Source organism: Podarcis bocagei (genome assembly GCF_964188305.1).
Source record: "Podarcis bocagei genome assembly, chromosome: 16".
NCBI classification, from domain to species: Eukaryota; Metazoa; Chordata; class Lepidosauria; order Squamata; family Lacertidae; genus Podarcis; species Podarcis bocagei.
Window position 1 is genome coordinate 5,246,330 of NC_138142.1, and position 25,560 is coordinate 5,271,889.

Sequence of the window (25,560 nt, forward strand, 5' to 3'; positions counted from 1 at the left end):
ATTAAAACACAATATGACATCAGACCTTAAAAACTTCCCCTGAACAGGGCTTCCCTTAACAAACTTTATTTGGGCAATTTGATTCCATTCATATGTTGTCACTGATGTTTTCTAGAAATCATACTCTGTTTTTTACCAACATTAAACATCTGGGTGAATGACAATATATAAAATCTCTTATACCACACAAGTCACTTGTGAGGAAGACATAAGAACTACTTCTTCACCATACAGCAAGAGTGAAACTGGTCTATCCCTCAGATATACTGGTCTACAAATGTACAGTATGAGGTGATACTAATATTGTTTTCATTCACATTAAACACTGGAGCCTGAAAACATTTTTGTCACCCACACCCAAAAGCTGGAGTACTACTTGGCCATTCCAAAGAGTGTACTACATGAACTTTTACAGAAGTCTTGTTGCATCTTTATAATTAAGTACAGCCACCCACCTTTTACACCTGTTTGCTATAATTTCTCCCATATGCATTCTCCACTAACCAGATCAATGGAAAATGCAAGATACAGGGACCATTTCTTTACATATATTGGATTAGTCAATTGAGAAATGGATGCCATTTTGATTTCAAGATCTATTTACTGAAGGCAGAAATTTGGCATGCATTCTATGATGTAAGACTTAGAGAGACAAAATCAGCCTCTAAGTGTGATCGAGCTCTGGAGTTGAGTAATATTTCATTTCAGTGGGCGGACATGTCTGCTCCCCTCAGTGAAAAACAAATCCCTGAAAAGAGGTTGGTTTATTCAGTTGAAACCTTGTGATAATCTGGATTGTCTTACATCTCCTTAAACATGCAATCATCTTAGTGAACAAGAAGAGGATCTAATTTCCCAGTATGAGAAGATAAATACATTTACCTAGAGTAACTCAAGATGGGGGGAGGGCATTTAAAATGGACAGAATCCATACCCTAATTTTAAATAAAACCCCCAAAACCAAAAGGACCTCTTTGAATATTTCCCATAATCTGACCCATTAAACCACTCAGTGTCTCAAAACCTCTGTGCTGGGAAGAGATGATCATAATTTCTGTGGCACAGTCAATCTAGTTAACTTGGGTTTTGCCCCTCAGCTTGCTCAAAATTTGAGGCATAGGTTTTATGCTCATATAGGATCAGGAATGGTTGGGAATTAGTTCACATAACAGATGTTTTAGTTTTATACAATAAAATTGGCTGTTGAAATAAATCCTCAAAAACGAAGTCATGCCTCATTCTTTATGTGAGTACAAGGCCAACATGAGACGGGGTCAACTGAATTTGGGGAGGGAATGCATCAAACACTCATACCGCAATTCCAATGGCATTTCTATTACTGTCATATCTGATGAAATACGAGTAAGAGTCAAATAAAGAGATTAATCTGTATTTTAATTTATTTTTTCTTCCTTATCATTTGTTCCCTGCTGTTCAGCTCAGGCCTAAGCACAATGATGTAGCATTTGGGGGAAAAGATGCAACCCAGTAATCCAGCACTGGAGGCCAAGATGGAGAAGATCTCCACAGCCACCATGTATTTCCCTTTGGTGCTCAAGTAGGTTGGCACAAAGGACAACCAAACACTGCAAAACACCAACATGCTGAAAGTGATAAATTTGGCTTCATTGAAACTGTCAGGGAGTTTCCTGGAAAAGAAAGCTACTATGAAGCTGGCGGTGGCCAGGGAGCCCATGTAGCCTAAGACAGAGTAAAACATGGAAGCTGAACCCTCGTTACATTCAAGTATGATTTCCCCAATCACTGAATGCGTGTCCTTATCTGGAAATGGTGGAGAAGTACTTAACCAAAGAGCACAAATGGCAGCTTGGATGAAGCAGCAGAAGAGGACAATTGAATTGGTCAGGCCTTTCCCCACCCATTTCCTTATGCTGGATCCTGGTTTGGTGGCCATAAATGCCACAACCACAGTGACGGTCTTTGCCAATACAGTGGAAATGGCCAAAGAGAAAACAAGGCCAAAAGCCATTTGTCGGAGAAGACAGATCACCCTTCCAGGCTGTCCAATGAAAAGCAAGGAGCACAGGAAGCAAAGGAGGAGGGAGATGAGAAGGATGTAGGTGAGGGTCCGGTTGTTGGCTTTGACTATGGGAGTATCCTTGTGCTTCAGGAAAATGCCAAGTACTAAAGTTGTGATGAGAGAGAGAGAAATAGCCAACACCACTAAGATGATCCCCAGATTTTCTTTGTAAGAGAGGAAGCTCACAATCCTGGGAACACACTGAGTTTGATCCATGTTGGGATACTGGTCCTCTGGACAATTGACACAAGCGTCTATGTCTGAAAAAGGAAAGAAGTGCTTAAGTATTTCAGAATGTTGACCAGCATCTATCTAAACACAAACAGTTATTTAAGTACGCCTTTACACTAGGTAATGCCAGTCAAAAGCAATCAGCCACAAGAAGGTTTGAGGATGTCTATTTCTCTGTTTTTGCAGTTCTTTCACAAAATCTTATAATTTGAATCATATAATTTTAATTTATATTAATGAATCTTATAATTTGAAAGTAAGTGAGACTGCATTTTGGATGGTTTTTGAACTAGTGGACCAGTAGCTGATTCAGAAAGTGGTTAGAAAAGAATGAATTATATGGCATCCTGTATTTTCTCCTGTATTTACAATACCTGATCTATGAAGATAGACACAATTTCAGATGGCCTATAGAATAATAATGGGCTGGTCCAGTTGGAAGGCAGAAACCTACTTTCTGAAGAAACCAAAGGCCTTTCTCCTGGGCATGGTCGGCCAATTGGTGCCAAAGAGGGACAGAACTTTCTTTATGTACGCCACAACAGCAGCAAGAATACTTATTGCAAAGTATTGGAAGACACAAGATCTACCCACTCTGGAAGAATGGCAGAGGAAGGATAGACTATATGGAACTGGCGGAAATGACGGGTAGAATCCGAGACCAGGGAGAAGAGTTGGTGGAGGAAGATTGGAAGAAATTTAAAGACTATTTACAGAAACATTGTAAAATTAATGAATGTTAGAATGATGTTGGAATGAATCTAGGTGATTTTAGCAAAAATGTATCAAAGATTTAAGGAAAATAGACTGTTAATTGGTGAAAAGAGGGAAAGTAAACTTATATCAAGATCAAGATAAATTTTCAGGATAAAAATTTTGAAGAGAGGGAAAGGATTTGCTGAAATGGATAATTGACTTAGAATACAGGGAGGTGTGAGGAGGTCAGGGAAACAAGTAAATGAAAGATAAGTTATGGGAAGGTTCGATTCCCCCCCCCTTCTTTTTTCTTTTTTCCTTTGTTTTTAATTGTTTTTATTTTTCTGTTTTTTATTGTGATGTATTGGTTTTGTTATTGTTAATGTTTAATTTGGTGTTTTTCTTTTATCTTTTTGTAAACTTAAAACTTTAATAAATACTATTTAAAAAAAAATGGAAGGCAGAAACCTAGCTCTAATGGATGCATGGATTAGTCAGTCTAGTTAGTCAGTATTTAGTGTCTAGCTGATTTGCCTGGCTCTTGGTGTCTAGTTGAAGGATTGAGAGATGTGTGTATAGAAAGTAGCCCACGGTACAAGTTAAAACTCACATTAGTTGCTGCCTCCACTTTTGCCTCAGGACCCACCAAGTACTCCTAGAAGGTTGCACAGAACAGGATGAGGCCCTGAGGATGCAAAAGGTTTCTTACCCTGGCTTTAGAGTTGGCTGGAACCAGGAAAGGACCTCCTCATTGCTTGGGAAATTGTTGGCAACCGAGGGGCACTTTGCTCATTTTCCCATCTCAGATAGGCGTCTACTCATCCATCCATTCATTCATCTACATTTAATTATTACATTTATATCCAAGGAACTACAAGTGGCATACTTTGTTCCCTCCACTTTATTCTCACAATGTCCCATGAGTTGTGTAGGCGGCAAAATTGTGATCGGTCTAATGTAGGGCTGCTATACGTCTGGGTTTTCCCTGACACATCTGGGAATCAGTCTGCAAAATGGCATCCAGGTGATTTTTTGCTGAATCGGCAAAATATTTGGGAAAACCTGGATGTATGGCAAGTAGAGGGTTTTTTAAAAAAAAAAAATCCTTTAAAAATCCTGTAAAAGCTCAATAACTTTGAACCAAGAATATTTTTTTAAATAATGACAACTCAACAACAAGATAATTGTTTCTTAAAATCCCTTTAGTATTAGACTGCTCTGCATTCATCAGCATTCTCCAAACAAAGGTAATAAATAGCCTATTTATATATATATATTAAATCCCATAAATTAGGTCATGGGAATTCCTGCCTCCCACCTTTCTGACTAGAGATCATTCCTTCTGGACACGGAGCACAATCATAGCAGCAAAACTTCTCTCCTTCCTTCTTTTTTCTACTGAAGCCAGGGTTGCAGTTGTCATTGCACACAGAAAGGGGCAGCGCCTGTGCAAAATCATAGATGAGCAACAACAGATTAGCCCTTTTCAGTCCATCACCTCCATGTGATTAGACTCATGTGAGGGGCAGAGAGACTGAGGATGAACCAGTTGGCTCAGCTCCTCTGTCGCCCATTTGTTAGCGATTCCCAACTTCATCTCCTGGTTTGATCAGTCTAAGACTCAGCCTGAAAGTGGATCATGAAAAAGACAATGTCACCTCCAGACCCCCAAAATATGAAGTTGTAGAAATAAGATAAAGATATCTTGAAGATAAAAGCAAGGTCCATCTTTTTTCCTTCCAGAAATCACTACATGAAGTAATGATATTCTGTGACATTTTAGCAAAATAAAATATTTTATTTTCCAATGCTTTGTAACTGGCTTATGTGATAACTTTTTTCATAAAGAAATTAAATGGCATAGATGGCAAAAATAACTCCTTGCTTTATGTTAAGATTTGATTCATGAGGTCAATTTATGAGGTCAAGGATCATAAAGCATTAAATTTACAATAAGGCACCTCAAGAACTGACGGAACGGTGAGGAGCCCAGAAGGGAACATTCCCCTTTCATATAGTCAAGAGTTTGCAGTTATAATTCACCTGATTAAAACTTGGATGCCACACAATTTGCTCATCATTGATGGTTAACTCTTTGCCTGCTGGAACCTGAGGCTCCAGTCGTCCAACTTTCATTCTAGTTAGTGAGCCATTGGGGAAAGTGATCCAATTGGTAACATCAAAACCTTCAACCAGTTCTCCATGTTCATCAAAGTGCACCATATCTCCAGTGCTGATGTTGAATACAAGGCTCTTCAGAAAGGGATGGACCTGGAATATTGAAATATTTACATGGAATTAATGACATGAATAACTGTTCTTAAAGCAGTATATATGGTGATGGAGTATTTCCACTTGTCTATTATTATTATTATTAACATGAAATTAATTACATAAAGAACATTGGTTGAAAATGTCTAGCAAACCAGATCGGTAGTTGGGTTCCTATTGCAGATATTTGGCAAGCTAGCATGACAGTGATGTTGACTCTGAGTAAATGTGCGCCAGGTCAGGCAGGCTAATATCTGCGGCTCTTGCCACCAGACTTGGCTGGAGCTCATTGGGACTGGTGAGGCGAAAAGCCAGGAGATCAGTGGCAGCTGAAGGCAAAGCAAAGAAGTTCTGAGTTGTCTTTACCTGCCATGGTTGCACATTCAGAAAGGCAAATCTCTCTCCTCTTGCCAATCTGCTATGTTTGGAGCTGGATTTGTATATGGAGTTCAAAGCATGTGCCACAGCATAGACAGCTTTGTAGACATTGTAGCTGTGACCAGTCATGTGTTTTTCATACAAAACCCCAGGGAGGTTCTCCAGTTTCTCCTCCAAAGAGCAGGGTTCTTTCTGCTCAGCCTCCACCTCCTGTCCATTAGATGCTTTCAGGGAGCAGGTGAAAGCCTGTTCCCAGACGTCCTGGATGAAAACATCCTCTTTGTTCCAGAAGGGTCTTATCATCTGAATGAACTTCTGGAACCCTAATGGCTGACTTGAGGGGACTGTGAAGGATAGAGTACCATGGAACATTTGTATTTCCCAGTCTTTCTGAATAGACACTGATGCAAAATCCCAGTGAGATGTAGCAACCCAGACTTTACCCAGAGGTGGCCAGCCCATTACAGGTACTATAAAGGATAATACTCTCAAAACCTGAAAGGATGGAGGTTCCCCGTAAACCACAAATACATTAGCTTTTGTCTCAAATGCAATTGCATAACTTTCCCAGTGCTGGTAAGCCAAGCGTATCATCTCATCCAGATAATTCCATTTTTCTAATCTTACTATGAAATCATAGCAGATGCCATGCTCAAAGAGTAGTGGTAAAATTGTCTGTAGAAACTGGTCCCCTTTGTCATCATCCACAGCACAAAGTACAATCCATGTCCATCTGAAGTGCTGAAGTAATCGCACTATTCCTATGTGCTATTTGGCTTCATTTGGGACCATCTGGTATAAAAATGGGAATAGCTTGTTTGCATCCTGTATCGCCAAAAAGGATCCATATGTGAGCTAAAATAGAGTGTATGAGGGGCTTTTATGGATTATGAGAGACTGCAAAACTATAGATTTCACAGGTACTTCAGAGACATAGCTTTCCCAGTAAATGTCTGCATAGGTTCTTAAAGAAGAAAACTTCAAATTAGGGAAAACAGTGTGGAAGATTAGCCAATAATCTGCTTCATTATTGATAATTTCTTAATGTTTCTCCTAATGTTTTAAAAATATCTAGTCCAGCTCTACAGAGCAGTAGACAACAAATATTTCCTCTCTTCTATAACAGCCATTAAGGTATTTTAGAGTACTATATTAACCTCCTTAGTCATTTCCTCTCTGGACTAAAGTTGCACAGTTCTGTCAGCCATTGCTTACATTATGTGTTTTCAGTTGTGTAGTAGGTCTAGTAAAGAAGAAAAAGAAAGAAACCATAGAAACTCAAATCCTTTACATCCTAGGAACAATAATTCCATTCCACTTCAATTTACAAATACTCAAGTTTTCTGGACTATTGGCTCTCAGCACTGCTTGGTTAATCCTAATCCAAACTGCCCTTCTGAATAAAACTTTGCAGGAACCTTGTCAAAACTTTATCAAAATCAAGATGGTATTTCCCATACACCCATGCTCCCAATTTACCTGTGGAATCTTGTGGGTTGCTGAAATGGTGGCCATATTGGCAGAGATTTCAGAAATGCAACCTCCAGTGAGAGCTATCAGATTGTTCCACTTGTGACACTTGAAGTTGGGGACAAATCTATGCTGTGTGGAAAGCAGGTTGAGCGTGGCCTTGTAGGTCATCCTTGCAGTGTAGTAGCTATTGAGGACGCGGAACCCTAGAGAGATGTTGGATAAGACTTTGAGATTCTCATTGATTTCTTTGACAGCAAATGCTAAGGCCAGGATGTGCTGGTAGTTCTTTGGCACGGAGCTGTAATACAATTACAACACAATGGACTGAAATGAAGAAGAAGAGGAAGAAATGCTCCCTGCATTTAAGGGAGTTACTCTTTGTACCAATAAAAACAAGTAATTGAAAGTCAATAGGTGTGGCCTTGCCCAGTGGCGTAGCGTGGGTTGTCAGCACCCGGGGCAAGGCAAGTAATTTGTGCCCCCTAACCCGTGGATTTGCGCCCCCTAACCCGTGGATTTGCGCCCCCTAACCCTAACCCCCAGATGTTGCGCCCAGTGCGGCCGGCCCCCCCTGCACCCCCCACGCTACGCCACTGGCCTTGCCAACACAGTGCCCATAGGTGCAAGAAAGCCATAGAGAACATCACCTGAGGCCACAGAGCCTCTAATCCCTTCCCTTGCTCACTGCTTACTTCACCATGAGATGTTGTGAGTGGTTTTGCCTCCCAGAAGTACATATAACTGAATAATGAAATTTCATCTCTGAATACATTTCTAGGCTCTGAACCTCACCTGAGCAGTGGAACAGAAAATGGAGCACTCAGAGAGCAAAAGTGGAGCAATCTGGGGGGAAAGCACGGGGAGAAAGCGCTGCACTGCAAAAGTGAGGAGAGACAGAAAAGAGCAGGAATTGTGTTCCATAGAGAGGAATCAGAAGGTGCACATGGACATACACTCACATCCCTCAAGGCTGAGAAGGAACAAAGTGTGGGCAGAACAGAAATAGGGAGGCAGCGACAAGGCATGATCCACCGTGTGAAAATGCTGTAGAAGGCTTACTAAATCATGAAAAGAAGCACAGAGCTGTTTATTTTAGTGGGGCTTGCAAAGGAAAACTTAGCAATAGAAACAGTTAATATGAGAAATGAATACAGTAAACCCACAATCTGTATTCAGCTTTACATGCCTGGCAAAACAAAACAAAAATTAATCCAAAGGGGTTGGGTGTCTGGGGAAAAAGACTTTGGGAATCCCATCTGCCATTGAACCCAATTCGTTTTGGCCATACACAACGTTGGCTTTTGGCGTGATTTCCGGAACGTGACCCCTCATGTAAATTGGGAGCTTCCTGTCTCTGTCTCTCTGTCTGCCCATATCCACTCTTGCACATCATTGTCATACTGAGGCTGAATACCTGATACCTCTTCCATAATGCTGAAGAATGCTTAACCCCCCCTTACAATTTTATTGGGTTCCCATGAAGAAGAACATCAAAATATGAATCATAGTACTGCGTAATGATGCATTTTCAATCATTTCAGTCTGATTATATTATACACGGATAGAAGGGGAATAAATAATGTCTTACATAGGTTCATCAATCAGTATCTGTGAAGGCTGTTCCCTGAAAGACTGGATATTAGAGAAGTATATGACTTGGGAAACCATCTCTCCAATTACAAGGTCTCCTGGCTGGTAAAATTCGTGAGCAATAGGAAGAGGATCATCATAAATACTGCAGTTAATAGAATGTGCCTTACATATAGTGTGAAGCAGAAGTAACAGCAGAAACAGCACCAGCAGGATCCTGCTCAGAAATCTTCCCCTCCCAATGTAGATTCCCATGTTTCCACTACAGCCTTGTATGTGGATGTTATCAGTTTGACTAAAGTGTCCTTTGAATAGGGGGCTGTTAGGTAATCTATGCACTAGCACCTTGGTCTTTGAGTTAAAAATGGTTCTTCATGTGTCAGTAGTTATACCCATGACAGTTACTCCAAAGACCAGACAGTACATTATGGTGAAGCAGCATTACAGTTAAACAAAGTGCTAAATCATGTGCTAAACCATGTGCTAAACCATGCCTAGTCAAGGAAGTTCACATTTCACAAAAAGAATGTTCCGTGAAATTGAAAACTGCATGGAATCATATCCAAACATGTAAAAGAAGAATGATTACACAAAAGACTGGCAGAACCCTGGCTGTGCCTAGATATAGCTTTGAACATTAGCAAGTTGTTATGCCTTTTAAAAGATGCTATTGTTTTTTAATCCAAACAGAATGTGTATATCTACTAAGTAAGAGGATGGAAGCCAGCAATTTTGACAATGATGGAAATAATTCCTCAGTGTGTTCTTCGTATTTGCAGTTGCATCATGCCTGACCAAATTGCTAAAGCCTCTCCCCCCTGAATTGTACAACTATTATTGTCTTCCTTGAGAGATAATAAGTAGGCAGCATTGCTTAGTCCTGAGCAAGAGTTAAGTTTTCCCAGAGATCATTCTTAGTTGGCAGAAAATGAAGGTCTGGGTTTAAATGTAGAGTCAAGTCTAAGAGTATGTGAGATTCAGTCCCGTCCCATCCTGTCCCCCACCCTGAAGATGGGTTCATCTCCTTCATCACATCCCTTTCCAGGACTGTTTCCCCCCATATTGCTATCAATATCAAATTGATATTAGGGTTGACATATTTCTAAAAGTAAAAACCAGGACACCCCAAAAGTTGTTGAGCTTTTTTTTTTTACTTATGCAATACAGTGGTACCTTGGTTTACAAACTTAATCCATTCTGGAAGTCCGTTCTTAAACCAAAGTGTTCTTAAACCAAGGCTTGCTTTCCCATACAGCGGGAGACTCAATTTACAAACGAAACACACTCAACAGAAAGCGGAACATGTTCTGCTTCCAAGGCAAAGTTCACAAACCAAAACACCTACTTCTGGGTTTGTAGCGTTCTTCATCCAAGTTGTTCATAAACTTAGCTGTTCTTAAACCAAGGTACCACTGTACTATCATTCTGCAGCATGCAAACCTAGCAATTAGGAACAGAGCCTAGCCCAAGTACTGGACTTCTGTGTACATGTCTGGGAAAAATAAAAACCAGCATGCCCCAAGCCTTTTTTAAAAAAAAAATCTTATACATTACAGTGGTATCTTGGTTCTTGGATGCCTTGGTACTCCCAAACGCTCAAAAGCTGGAAGCAAGTGTTCTGGTTTTCGAACGTTCTTTGGAAGTCCAACGTCTGACATGGCTTCCACGACTGAGTGCAGGAAGCTCCTGCAGCTCCTGCAGCCAATTGGAAGCCGCGCTTTGGTTTTTGAATGGTTCTGGGAGTCGAATGGACTTCCGGAACAGATTAAGTTTGGCAAACAAGGTACCACAGTACTAAGCTGTTCTTAAACCAAGGTACCCCAGTCCTATCATTCTGCCGCATGCATCATTAGCAATTTGAAAAAGTCTAGCCCAAGTAGCTTACACTCAGAATTTGACTTCTGTGTACACATCTGGGAACAAGGAACAGGCTGATTTTCGGAGGTCACCGAAAATACGTATTTGGGCCCTCGGTAATTCAGTCCAGTTGCCAATGGCTCTCTTACTTTTTCAAGTATGGGCCTTAACTGTGGTGGCTCCCCTACTGCGGAATACTCTTCCCAGAGAGGCTCACCTGGCACCATCATTACATGTCTTTATTTCGTTTGGCATCTGTTTACTGAAGGCAGAAATTTGGCATGCATTCTGTGATGTAAGAGTTGGAGAGACAAAATCAGCCTCTAAGTGTGATCGAGCTCTTGAGTTGAGTGCTATTTCATTTTAGTGGGCAGACATGTCTGCTCAGCTTTGTCAGTCAAAAACAAACCCTTGGAAAGAGGTTGCTTCATTCAGTTGATAATAATCTGGATCTTCTTACATCTCCGTAAACATGCAATCAGCTTCGTGAATAAGAAGAGGACCTTATTTCCCAGTATGAGAAGATAAATACTTTTACCTACAGTAACTCAAGATGGGGGGGTGAAATATACTCAGAGTCGCAAAGTGATTTCATGCTCTTTATTCAGCTCATAGTGGTGAGGAGGAATGAATCAAAGTCCCCTCACAGTATCTGCTTTATATACACAATGGGCTGCACATGATTGACTAATTCTGGAATTCTCCTGTAGGCCAATCAGGTTGTGGATTCACTTCCATCTGGAGCCGGATTGGGTGGCTCCTGCAGACCAATCATACTGCTGCATTGTTCTAGGACCAATCAGACTGCTGCATTCTGAATCCTATTGTTCTAGGACTAATCAGACTGCTGCAATTTGGATCCTATTGTTCTAGGACCAATCAGACTGCTTCAGTTTGGAGCCTATTCAACTCAGTACATAACACCCCTCCCCTCTAAGTTCCAGTCCTGCCCGGGAGGTCGCATTCATAGTCCTCGAGGTATGCCGGCAGCCTACGTGTGCGTTGCGGCCTGGGGTGTTCCCTGGTCCGGGCTCCAGGTTCTGGCTCGTGTTCCAAGGATGCTGGCTGTGATGGGGTTGTTTGGTCTGGTGCCACCGGCTCACTCAGTCGTGGTTCTGGTTCTGGTGTCCTTTCGGCCTCACGGGTCCTCTCTGTATTTACTGATTCTGCCTCTCCTGCTGGCCCCTCCTGCTCTATGGGCCTCACTGCCCCGCTGTTCCCTTGGGACTCCTCTGACCTGTCCTCCTCCTGGGTTTCTCCTGGGAATCGTCGCCGTATCTGGTCGCAGTGGCGGCGCCAGCATTGCCCCCCATCCGTTAGCACCTCGTACGACACTGGGCCAGTGACCCTGGTGACTGTGGCGGGTACCCATGCTGGGCCTGCCTCAAAATTCTTTGCGTACACTGGGTCCTGGGCCTCGAAGGTCCGGGGGTTCCTGCCTTCCCCCACCACTACCTCATCCTGAGCTCTATCGGGGTGAAGGCGGTCCAATCTGATTGCAAGGCGCCGACCCATTAGTAGTTCAGCGGGGCTCCGGCCAATCGTTGAGCTGGGGGTGCTGTGCTGTGCTAGAAGGAATGTGGCAAGGCGGTACTCCCAGTCCCCTTGCGTCATGCAGTGAAGGGTGTCCTTGGTGGTCCGCACCATGCGTTCTGCTTGGCCATTGGTGGCAGGGTGGAACGGCGCCGAACGGATGTGGCGGATGGCGTTCTGTGCTGTGAAGGTTTGGAATTCTCCTGACATAAATGCAGTCCCGTTGTCTGAGACGAGGCTGTCAGGGAGCCCGTGGGTTGCAAACAGCCTGCGTAGTACCCGGATGGCTGCGGACGTGGAAGTGGACGGTACCAGTGCGACTTCCAGCCATTTGGTGTAGGAGTCCACCACTATGAAGAATGTTTTCCCCTGAAAGGGGCCAGCGAAATCCACATGCAGGCATGACCATGGTGCTCGGGCGGACTCCCAGGACTGGACTGGGGCCCTTGGGGGATCTGGGCGGGATTCTTGGCAGGCCTGGCAGTGTTTGACCCAGGCCTCTATCTCTCCATCAATCCCCGGCCACCACACATAACTCCTGGCAAGGGCCTTCATTCTTACTACCCCTGGATGTGTCTCGTGTAGGGCTGTGAGGACCCTTTTGCGGAGGGGCTGGGGAACAACGACTCTGCTTCCCCATAACAAGCACCCCTTGTGGGCCGACAGTTCATGTTTGCGGGTTGTGTAGCCGGCGAATTCTGGCCCAGGGCTGTTGCTGGGCCATCTCCTCCACACCCAGTCCAGGACCCGGGAGATGACCCTATCTTTCTTGGAATGGTATGCAACTTCTTGTGCCTGAATGGGGCGGTCGGGAAGCAGCTCCAGGCTCATAACCTCTTGTGCAGGTGCTGGGTCAGGGCCTGTTTCCGGTAGTGGTAGCCTGCTGAGGGCGTCTGCATGGCCCATCGCCTTCCCAGGTCGGTGAATCAGTACATACTGGTAGCTGGCAAGGAAAATTGACCACCTGAGGACACGAGGAGACAGCACTTGGGGGGTCTGCTTTTCGGGGGCAAACAAGCCAAGCAACGGCTTGTGGTCAGTCACCACGGTGAAGGGCCGCCCGTACAAGAAATCATGGAATTTTTTTACTCCCTTCACGATTGCCAGACCCTCCTTGTCAATTTGCGAGTAGTTCCGCTCGGTTGCGTTGAGTGTCTGGGAAAAGTACGCCACCGGTACCTCTCTTCCATCCGGGAGTTGGTGCCCCAGGACAGCGCCAATGCCATAGGGTGAGGCGTCGCATGCTAGCACCACCGGCAGCCTCTCGTCGAAGTGTGCCAAGACAGAGTTTGAGACAAGCAAGTCCTTGACTGCCTGGAATGCGGCCTCCTGGTGCTGGCCCCACACCCAAGGGGCCCGCTTGTCCAGGAGTCTGTGTAGGGGCTCCGCTACCGCCGCCTTATGGGGAAGGAAGGAATGGTAAAAGTTCAATAGTCCCAAGAAGGCCTGAAGTTCAGTCTTGCTCTTGGGCGCTGGGGCATCACAAATGGCCCGTACCTTGTCCCCAGTCGGGTGGACCCCTTCTGCGTCCACCATAAATCCCAGAAAGTCCACCTGAGGCACTCCTAGTAGACATTTTTCCCGCTTCACCTTGAGACCCGCCGTCTGGAAACGGTGCAGAACGGTGCGGAGGCGGTCCTCAAACTCCTCTGGTGTGGGCCCGGCAATCAACACATCATCGAAGAAGGGGGTGACACCAGGAATCCCTTTAAGGAGAGAGTCCATTAGATTCTGGAATATGCCTGGTGCCACGCTGACACCGAATTGCAGCCGCTTTACCCTGAACGCTCCTCTGTGCGTCACAATCGTCTGTGCCTCTGCTGTGGCCTCATCTACTGGCAGCTGTTGATATGCTTGGGCCAAGTCCAGCTTGCCAAAAATTTTCGACCCAGCCAGGGTGGCAAGGACATGGCTGACCACTGGCACTGGGTATGCGTGGGCCGTGAGGGCCTTGTTTATGGTACATTTGTAGTCTGTGCAGATGCAGACCGAACCATTAGGCTTGACGGGTGTGACGATTGGAGTTTCCCAGGGGGCATTAGGCACCGGCTCCAGCACTCCTTGCTCCACGAGTCGGTCCAATTCCTCGTCTATACGGGGTTTCAAGGCGAACGGGACCCGGCGGGCCTTGAGCCTGACCGGTCGTACTGCGGGGTCAAGCTGTAGCGCAATGGGGGGGCCGTATACTGTCCCAATTTCCCGTCGAAAACCCCTGGAAATTCCTTGCATATGGCGTCCACGTCCACTTGTAAGCTAGTGTGGTTCACCCCGGTGACAGCTAGCCCCAGTGGTCCAAACCATGCCAATCCCAGTAAGCTAATGTAGGGGCCCTTGACCACAAGCAAGTCCAGTTGCCGCGTTCGCCCTCGGTATTGCACCCTGAAAGTCCCCACCACCATTGTGGGGACCTTACGTTTCTGGAAGTCCCGTAGGGTGAATGGGGGCGGCCTGAGTTTGGGACCCCCAGTAGGACACAGTTTCCTTAAGGTCTTTGCCGAGATTATGGATAGAGTTGAACCCGTGTCAAGCTCCATGCGTCATGGGGCCCCCTCTATCTGTACCTCTACATAAATTTTCTCTACGTTGGGGTGGGGCAACTGCTATACCTGGCAGTCCGTGAGCTCCATCGAGTTGCCTTGGTGCATTGGGCCCCGGGACCTGGGGCTCTTGGGTTGGTCATCTGATGCCTGGTGTCGGGTGGGCCGAGCCTGACACATCCGGGCGATGTGTCCCGATTTTCTGCACTGCCTGCACTCTGCGTTGCGGAAACGACAGGTCCTCCTCTCGTGACTCTCCCTGCAGCTTGCGCAGTTTCCTCCTTCTCGTCGAGGCAGCTGTGGTCTGTGCGCTGCTTGAGTGCGCTGCTGTACTCGGTGCACCTCCTCCCTGTCGGATCCTGAGTCGTCGGTGAGGTCTTCGTGGTGGACCCTCGGTTGGGATGGCAGGCTCGGCCGTGCCTCTTGCGTCGACCTCTCGGCAGCTTCCGTTGCCAGGGCCTCCTCCAGAGCGACCTGGAACGTTAGGTCCTTCTTAGCGTAGAGGCGTCGTTGCAGCTTCTCATCCTTCAGGCCACCGACGAGGCGGTCACGAAGCATGTTCTCCAGCTCTGAGAAGTTGCAGAACCGGGCGGCTTGGCGGAGAGAGGTTACAAACCCAGTTATGGTTTCCCCAGGGGCTTGTCGCTTTGCGTAGAAGGCATTTCGACGAGCCACCACTGAGGGCTGCGGCGAAAAGTGCCCCTTCAGCTGTTCCATTATTGTTTTGTATGGAACAGTAGCGACGTCTTCAGGCGTAAGGAGAGCCCGGGCGATTTCAAACGTCTCCTCTCCGCAAACGCTGAAGAATATCGCCCTCTTCTTGGCGTCTTCTTCATCGGTGACCCCTTTGGCTTCTAGGAGGAAGGTGAAACGGGAGGCGTACGCTTCCCAGTCTCCAGATGCTGGGTTGAATGGCGAGAAGCTGCTGTTGGCTGCCATTCTGAGTTCCTTGTGTCCCGGAGCTGAAGCCTGGATACACGGTGCGAGGCAGCGGTGCGGCAGGTGGTGGTGCTGCGGTGCTGTGTGTGGCAGTCAGCTCAGCGGGATCCCACCCTCGTCGCCAGTGAAATAAACTCAGAGTCGCAAAGTGATTTCATGCTCTTTATTCAGCTCATAGTGGTGAGGAGGAATGAATCAAAGTCCCCTCACAGTATCTGCTTTATATACATTATTTACACAATGGGCTGCACATGATTGGCTAATTCCGGAATTCTACTGTAAGCCAATCAGGTTGTGGATTCACTTCTATCTGGAGCAGGATTGGGTGGTTCCTGCCCACCAATCATACTGCTGCATTGTTCTAGGACCAATCAGACTGCTGCATTCTGAATCCTATTGTTCTAGGACTAATCAGACTGCTGCAATTTGGATCCTATTGTTCTAGGACCAATCAGACTGCTTCAGTTTGGATCCTATTCAACTCAGTACATAACAGGGGGGCATTTAAGATGGACAGAATCCATACCCTCATTTAAAAAATAAAAATGAAACAAAAGCACCTCTGAATATTTCCCATAATCTGACCCATTCATCCACTCAGTGTCTCAAAACCTGTGTGCTGGGACGAGATGATCATAATTCTCTTGGCAAAGTCAATCTAGTTAATTTTGTTTTTGCCCCTCAACTTGCTCAAAATTTGAGGCATAGGTATGATGCTCCTATAGGATCAGGCACTGTTGGGAATTAGTTCACATAACAGATGTTTTAATTTTATAGAATAAAATTGTTTGTTGAAATAAATCCTCAAAAATGAAGTCATGCCTCATTCTTTATGTGAGTACAAGGCCAACATGAGATGGGGTCAACTGAATGTGGCACTATCATTACATGTCTTTAGGCACCAGGCAAAAATATTCCTCTTTATCAGGCCTTTGCCCATTAAATAATCGATTTCTTGTTAAAGCTGTGCAGAGGGGGACTGTTATTATTGTATTATTATACTGCCTGTTGTTACTTTTTTATTATGTTTTTATTACTGATGCTCCATAAAATGTGTTCTTAATGTTGTACACTGCCATGGGATATTTGGATAAAAGTCAGTATGTAAATCAAATAACAGACAAACAAACAAGCAAGCAAGCAAGCAAGCAAGCAAACAAACAAACAAACAAACAAACAAACAAACACTCCCCCACCATCCGCTGGTGTGCACTTCATTCTTCCTTTCTGTAGGGTTCGGGTGCATCATCTCGTTCTCACTGGAAACTCACTGGCACATCTGAACCAAGCAGATTGAATGCCTTGCACATCAGCTGGTGCAGTGTGTGTGTGTGTGTGTGTGTGTGTGATGCTTTCTGCAGTATTTGGAGGAGCCAGCCAGTTCCCAGGGGACTCACTGGCACCCCAAAACCAAGCAGATTGAATGCCTTGCACATCAGCTAATGCAGGCAGAGTTTAATCTTACTTTCTGCAGCGTTTGGCCATGGCAGCCAGTTCTCAGTAGGAAGAGGGGAGCATGACGTGACCAAGTACAATGAAACTCCCTCAAATCAGCTGATGTTGGGGTGGGAAGGAGAGCTCCCCCACCATCTCCAACCTAACTTCCTACAATGCGCTCCACCTGCTCCAACTAAGCCTGCCCATCCAAGCTGAATCCTGTCACACACACACCAATTGTCCTGATTTGAACAAGACATCACTGATTGACAGAAGCCGCCCTGGCTTCTTATGCCAGGAGGAGGTGGGGAGAAAGCCCAGCCAGCAAAGTTGACTGACTGACTGACTGACTGACTGAATCTTTATTTGCGTCAGCCATCGGCCATAGCAGTAAAACAACAATATGATATGCAAAGAATAGAAATAAAAAGTCAGTTATATAAAATACATTTTAGGGTTTTGAATCAATAGTCAAATAGTGGATATTATTCTAATTGCCCCAGCTAAAAACCTTGCAGCCTTTGCTGTCACCTGCTCGTCTTGATCTGCCAAGAGATAGGCTACAGTGGCAGTGGTTAGGCGACCCGGAATGGGCAATAAAAGAAGAGTGATAACCTCATTCCTCAAGTCTTTATACAGAGTGCAAGCCACCGATTCAGTACTGCCATCTCCACAGGGACATAAGCATTTTTCGTGTGGAATCTGTTGGAATCGTCCCTCAAGTCCAGCCAAAGGCATGACATTCAATCTTGCAAGAGTAAAAGCACATCTATATTTTAGAATTGCTAGATTATGCCAGAGAGTCGAAATGGGAAGGTGGAAAATTGTTATGCCATGGGCAAAAGTAAAGGCAGCAGAGGGGTGATGGTGGGCTGGAGTGGGGGCTCAGTGGCATGGTGGTGGTTTGGAGTGTCCCAGAGGGTCCTTTCTGCAGGGCTCATCACACAACCCTCCAATGGTGGACAAGCCAGAGGGATAAGTGAGTGGAACCGTGGATGTGACTTCTACCTTTGTAAAGTAGGCCAGTTCCTACAAGCACCCCTCTCTATTGTCCATTCAGACAAGGAAGAGGCATGATCAGAACTCAAGTATATATTTTAGCCAGGTATCTAATGCTAGTAGGTCTGCTTAGCCCCACTGAAATTAGTGCACTCAACATAATCCTGCTCATTTATGTGACTGGGTTTACTCTGAGTACAACTAGCAACAGATACAGCCATGGACCCTGGGGCTGTGTTTTCCTCACCCTTGACCTGACGCATTAAAGGGACAGAACTAAACATTTCATGGCGCATGACTTTGGACTTTGGCACATAAATAGGAGTGGCCTAGCTGGATTGCAAGAAACAGTGAACTGCTTTGGCAACCTTTCATAAAACTCTCTGATCTGCGTTAAATCAGCCCTCTAAAGTTCAGTTCTGCCTTGGTATGTGCACTAGTGTAAACCTGTATAACTGAATGCTGTTCTTGTCATTTGGAGCGAACTCTCCAGGGGCTTCTCCCAACGGCAAACACTGTGTCAAGACCCTGCAATTAGAGATAATTGATGGAGAGCCCTTACAGCCATCGCATATGCTACATACAGGTGCAATTTACACAGATCATCATTATTCCTGATTATTCAGTATTACAACTAACCTTAAAATAGCATTTGCTATACAGTTTTCTGTGCTGCATTGTAAACAGTGCTTTGACTTTTACGTGGTATTAACTGTGACCTGTGTTTACCTGGACGCTGTGCTTTCCACCTTGTGCCAAGTCCCAAATGGGCAGCAAACCAAGACAAGGCTCTGCAATAGGCTGTAATTTTCACAGCAGAAAGCCCAATTAAACTTGTCAGCCAGGATTCTAATTATGAAGCAAACTTCAGCAAGCAGCTGACAATCAGGAAGAAAGAGAGAAACCTGCTCTTTTCTCTCATCTGCTGTCTGCCACTCTTTACTTTAATCATATCAACAATATCTAACTGGGCCCAGAAACACTCAGGCAGAGCTGATCAACACACACAAACTGTTTCTCACTTAACAAGGCAAATATCCTATGTGAATCCCATCACAATGAAATGCTTATAATTTGAACACTAGGTTTGGACTTATCCATGAACGTATCCATGAAAAGTATTGGGAAACTTCTTCTAGGCTGGGATGCTGCGGCCAGGCTGTTGCCCAGTGCCAATGATCTGAAGAATGTGGCTCTGCCATTCAAGCTATTTTACTGGCTGCCAGGACATTTGCACGCACAATTCAAAGTATCCATAAGCCCCGCTCTGTGCCCAGAAGCGTTGTGGCCCATAGAGTGCAGCAAAATACTGGGCAAGGTTTTCCCCAGTATCATCTCTGTGTGATGGGCTAATGGGGAAAAGCTGTCCCATAAGCCTTTGCTGCAGAGGGGAGGGCAGGCCTATATAAGGCTGTTTCCCCTGGAGCTTTCTGAGCTTCCCATCTGCCCACCCTCAGGTTAGAGCCTTCACTGGGCAATTTTGGGTCGTTGGTTGACAGGGCCAGAAATGATTTTATTTTCTCCAAACGTGATTGGCTCCCCGCCCTTTCCCTCAGTGAAATTATGCCTTTCCTTTGTTAGGCTGAAAAACATTATATGCATGAGGGTGGAAATGGCATTGGTCAGCATCAACATAGTATAGAGGGTTCCCCCCTAAGGGTCCTGAGGGGCGGATTGACCATGGCAAACCCAAGCGTGGTTTCGGTATCTGCCTGGTTGGAACTTGCACCCTGGTCCTCAAGGGAGACCTTGCTTGCTTGGCCTGCACCACGGCAAGGTTCAACACTGGCCGACTCCCATTTGGAGTGATCCAAACCCAGCGGATCCATTCCATCAACACGGGGTTTGTGGAATGATGAACTGTTCCTGGGACCCAGTGCCATGCCAACCCTTGCCCTGCCTGCTGCTGCCAACAAAGTTTTGTCCTGATTTTATCCCATCACCATTGTACAGTCCGATTATTTTGCTGCTTTCATGGGCCACATAATGGGCCTGCCTGGGCAATGATATTTAATGTTCTGAGCAGCACAGGACAGGGATTTTTGAAGGACCGCCTCCTCCTAGATCAACCTAGTTGCACAATCACACCCTTTTGACACCATGACTGCAAGGTGGTTTTAAGAAGTTAACACTCTGTGCTGTGTGATCTTGAGTACACAACGGAAATGTAATCCCATGCCTTTATCTAGGTCATCATCGCTGAACATATGTGTTCCTTCCTCTTTGGAATGAGGCACAGATTTACACACCATCACCTAGCAGGATTACCATCTTTTTCTTCTTCTGTGCCCCATGTTCTCTTCTTTTAGCTGTATCTTGACTTTCAAGTATTGCAGGTGACAATGTTCATGAAAAACTTCACCTCCTGATTTATATATAGCACACACAACCCTTAATATCACAGAAACATAGGTGCCAACTCGATGACTTTGAGGACACCTCAGCCCCTACCCCAAATATACTGGGAGCTCCCCGCCATCTTGAGCGGCCGAGCCTTGGCAGGACTACCAGCGGCAGGCCCCATTGGATCTTTCTGCGGCAGCAGCAGGTCCTGTCGCGTCTCACTGGGCCTACTCGCAGTCTTGTACTCAGTCCTTGATGTCTTCTATTTTTTAAGTTTAAAACCAGCACCAGCAAAAGTCAGTATATCTCTATAAGTGCCCCATTTCCTTTCCATATTAATTTTCTTTAGGGCATTTGCTTTGGTGGGGGATAGCCATAACAATGTTTTTCGTTCCAAAAAATTCTTATATCTCACCCAAACACCATACAGACTCTTTCTTATTCTCTTGACCAGTGGTGCAGTGGTGAATTCTGCAGTTCAGGAGTTCATTGTGACAGCCCCCAAAGACACACCTCAAAGGGGCAAAACCCAAGCCCTTCCCAGGGAGACCATTCTCCCACTGTCGGGTAACATTGAAAACTCAGGAAGGATCTTATATATTGGAACTTAACCTTCAGTCACTCTGTCAGTTGCATGATCTTACTGTCCTTTCCCTTCCCACTTGCCACAACCACATGTACAGTGGTACCTCTGGTTACATATGCTTCAGGTTACATACGCTTCAGGTTACAGACTCTGCTAACCCAGAAATAGTGCTTCAGGTGAAGAACTCTGCGCGGCGGCAGCAGGAGGCCCCATTAGCTAAAGTGGTGCTTCAGGTTAAGAACAGTACTTAACCCAAGGTACCACTGTATTGTATGTTTCAAGTTGTACCACTGCATTTAAGCCTTCATTGTCACCTGCTGGGTCCCTCACATTGCTCTCCAACTCTAAGATGACAAAAGGATTTTTTTTTACTTCCATATGCATTTATCTATACAGTGGTGCCCCACAAGACGAATTCCTCGCAAGACAGAAAACTCGCTAGACGAAAGAGTTTTCCGTTTTGGAGGTGCTTCACAAAATGAATTTCCTATGGGCTTGCTTCGCAAGACGACAATGTCTTGCGAGTTCCTGCTGGTTTTCTCCCCCCCCCCCCTTTTCTAAGCCACTAAGCCGCTTATCAGCTGATCCGATCAGCAGATAAGCCGCTAAAAGCCGCTAAAAGCCGCTAAAAGCCGCTAAAAGCCGCTAAAAGCCGCTAAAAGCCGCTAAAAGCACTAATCCGCTAATCCGTCAATGGGCTTGCTTCGCAAGACGAAAAAACCGCTAGACGAAGAGAATCACAGAACGGATTCTTTTCGTCTTGCGAGGCACCACTGTATTTTTATATAGAATAGCTAGTCAGTCTCAGCTGTTAGCCCATGCAATATGGGATTTCTGAAGTGTTTAGAAAAACAGATGTCTGCATACACTAACCATTTCTGTAAGGAAATGTAACACTCTGTATTGCACCTGCAACTGGAGCCTGTATTATTTTAACTCTTTCCTCCCTCCCCTTAACTGGTATACAAGGAAACATCCCTGTGGTCCAAAATCCTGAAAATCATGTCTCCATTGGGGACACATGTACAGTGGGGGGAAATAGTGCAGGTGTGTTTGAGGAAGAGTGTTGGGAAAGCTAGGAAGCTCCCTTCAGGGCACCAGTTTGCCGCTGGACTGTTTGCTTGTTTGCCTGTGGCACTGAAAATTACAAGAGCACTACTCAATAACAAATGTGCATTATTAGTTTGATCTTACTATAAGTCACAGAGCTCAATAACCAGTAATTATCTCAAATGGCTGGGATTTATCATTCATCTTCCCTAATCCCCTGTACACTTTTTCAGGCCATGAACACAATCAATGTCAGATTGTGAAAGTGTATATAAAATAAATCCTGTGTCATTCAGAGCCCCAGTGAGAAATTCTGAACATGCAGGTTTTCATGGATCAGTTCTTTGGCTTTTTCCATTTATCAAAATAACCCAGAACCATTAAATGGAAATTCTTGCAATGCAGTTTATGGAGGATGAGATAGAAATCTGACTTCCGGCATCCCTGTTGGGCCCAAGATGGTGGGAACATTTCAGCTGCAGATTCTTCTCTTCCTGTGGCTTCAGTTGCCTCCAACTGAGAGCAAGGAACACTCTGCTAGATGCACCATGATGGAGCCGTTCCAGCTTCCATACCAGAATTATCAGAGAGGGGACCTAATCATTGGAGGAATTGCTAATTATTTTGGCTTTGTATTTGAAGAAATGGATTTCCATGAGCACCCAAACACAAAGCTTATAGATGAATTTTTGTAAGGAAAAAACCATATCCTTCATAGTGTACTCTTGGTGAGCTCCTGTATGCTACAATTACACAAAGCATACCACGGCATGCTCAGAACACATTTCCCTGTGACGTTTTTCCAGTAGGAATGTTAAGCATATATTTTCTTCTCTTTACATTGTGATCTTGGCTTCTTCATTGCTTGATTCCACTTCTTGATGTTTCTATCTTCTGCCTGTTCTGCTTTCTCATCGCCTGATCCCATGGCTCTCACCGCTTTCTCCCAACTTCATCCTCAACCTCCCTCTGTGTTTCCTTTCACACCATTAACATCCAGTTTTCCATTGCAGCAAAGCTTGATCCTCATTTTTACAATCACTATCATTTAATCTCAGTGACAGGCAAATGGAGCTAGGTGTAGTGAGCAGGCTCGTTAACAGGTAATTTCCTCTGAGCCAGGGGGAGGCAGGCAGGTAGAGTGGCCAGTCACAAGAGTTCAGTTGGATTAGCACAAAGTGGGCTGGGATAGTTTCCTCGCCACCCCCTCCACCTCAAAAGCAGCAACAGTCTCGTTTCTTGTGCTTTACCAGAACTCAAAAAAAGGAGGAGAGGGGAGTCTAAGGGGTGGAGCAGCTCACAGTAATAAGAGTAGATTGCAGTCATTCTATAATTCCTCTCTGACAATGCTGGGCTCTGGAGTTGGTGGTATCATCTGGTGTTCCTTCTCTGTGAAGCAGTAACTCGTCCTAAACTCTCTCTGCTTTTAGATTACAGCTGGTGAGGTGTTGCAGCTGGTAAGATGTCTTTGGTAATAGCAGACCGGCACGGCAACCGGCAATAAAACAATAAAATAGGCCAATAAAGTAAAACTAGAGGGGGTCTACAATTAAAACTAAAGCACTGCGAAAAAGCATTTAGAACATTTAAAGCCGAGCTATAGGGTCAGAGATCCGCGAGAAGCTGCTGCCTCGTTGGCCATTTTAACCACAAGTCCTATCATTTAATCTGACAGACACGGATGCTGTGACACATGAACAGCATAGATTTTGGATTATATTATACAATGCAAACCATATAGGGAAATAAAAAAGCAGTTGCAAACTTGTTTTTGCAAAATGAAGTAAGGAAAATGCAGAGGAGACCCAATGAAATTATTACATCTAAATTAGTCTGATCTATTAATCCTATTGGCCCTTCTCTGAGTGTGACTAACATGGGCTACAGTATTTTTTTTTTGTACAGCCATTAAAAATCCTGTTCCACCTGATGTGCTCTGGTCTCTACTCCCCACCTACACCAAACACTTACTGAGAGGCACCATTCAGAATTTCTGACTTGGGAATTTCTCATCCAGTGAGTTTCCGTTGGTTGCTGAAAGGAAATAAGGAGTTAAGAGAAAGATGAGGCAACTTTTGTAAGTGCATGTGATTCAGGAAGTTACCAACATGCTTAAGAGCAAGAGAAGGAAAATACCTCTGACATACAGTATAACTCTTTTTTAGTGAAGTATTGAAGTACTACCAGAATACTCTCTCCCTGGTGTTTGCTGTAAAAGAAATAAAAGAGAACCCTAATATCGTACCGAATATGACCTTTGGGTTCCATGTCTATGATAGCTACACAAATGCAAGGATGACTTATCAGAACACCCTGAAACTTCTGTCCATCACAGAAAGGATTGTCCCCAACTTCAAATGTGAGAAGAAGAAAAATACGATAGCTATTATTGGGGGACTTGACTTTAACATCTCTCTCTACATGGCTACTGTCTTAGGCGTCTACAAGATTCCACAGGTATAGTAAGACTGGGGGCTGTGAAGCTCTTCTGCCTCGGGTACAATAGTTATCTCCCTGGTTTTTAATACTTCCTTTAGCTTTGGTTCATCTTTCTGAAAAAGGAAATGAGAAAGAAAAAATATATGAATGATAAAAATGTATGTCGCTTTCCTTGTTTTTTTTTAGTAATATTTCAGTGTCCATGCAGTAGTGGTTAGAGTAGAGGGACTTTGGTGCTTGCCTGACTTTGTCTCCCATGTGTCACTGGGAAGCAGCAGGGAGGTTGGAACAGGGCAAAGGCAGCAGCAGGAGTCTTCCTCCTGCTCCCAGGAAGCTGCACAAGACCAGTTGCAAGAGATCAGAGAAACCCTGCTCCTCCTCCCCACCAACAACAGCTGGTGATATGCGTAATGTTCTTGTGAAATCAACATGCATCCATAAATGGAGTCAAGAAATTCTCATGAGTTTTTCTCTTCAAGCAGATACTTGGGATGAACCACAGCTGTTTGCTCTAACTCTCCAATTCTTGTGGGTTTGATTTCTTCCTCCAGATTGCTTACTGTGTATTAGCTCCAGTGAGAAGCCCAGAGTTGCAGCCCCAGACATTCTACCGAACGGTGCCCAATGAGAAATATCAATATGCAGGGATTGTCAGGCTACTTCTACATTTCCAATGGACTTGGGTAGGAATTGTGGCATCCGATGATGAAAATGGAGAGACCTTTATGCAAAGCTTAGTGCCAATGCTTTCCCAGCATGGAGTCTGTACAGCTTTCAATGAAAAACTACCAGCCATATCTCAGGGTCTAGATAATTTCAGTTTCTTGGAACTCTTTCGGGCCAAGTCCTCTTTCCTGATGGCCTCAGAAGTTAACATATTGGTTCTGTGTGCAGAACCTCAGACCATTGCAGTTGTGAAATGGATGCAATATTTCTATTCAGTATCTGAAAACATTGCAGAGAAGTCTACAGGCACCGTGTGGATTTTTACAGCCCAGTGGGCTTTCTCTTCAGAAACAATGCAAAGGTATTACGATATACAAGCCTTTGATGGTGCCTTGTCTTTTGCAATTCACACAGAGAAAGTCCAGGGATTTAAAGACTTCCTTCAGACCCTGAACCCCAACTCTCCAAATGGAGATGGGTTCCTCCAGGCTTTT

The 25,560-nt window shown here is 44.8% G+C and overlaps 1 protein-coding gene and 1 pseudogene across 2 annotated transcripts in view; one reads left to right on the forward strand and one right to left on the reverse strand.

Moving 5' to 3' along the window:
• The window catches only part of LOC308575569 (vomeronasal type-2 receptor 26-like), a gene marked incomplete at both ends in the record, with an annotated part of 51,941 nt that overhangs the window by 20,811 nt on the left and 5,570 nt on the right, over positions 1 to 25,560 (forward strand). The gene's annotated exons all lie outside the window — the stretch shown is intronic.
• LOC308575552 (vomeronasal type-2 receptor 26-like) lies at positions 1,400 to 8,758 on the reverse strand (annotated as a pseudogene). The gene is made up of 6 exons: positions 8,679 to 8,758; positions 7,097 to 7,388; positions 5,606 to 6,472; positions 5,012 to 5,239; positions 4,287 to 4,413; positions 1,400 to 2,301 (listed from the first exon to the last, which is right to left on the reverse strand). The product of its transcript is annotated as a vomeronasal type-2 receptor 26-like (transcript).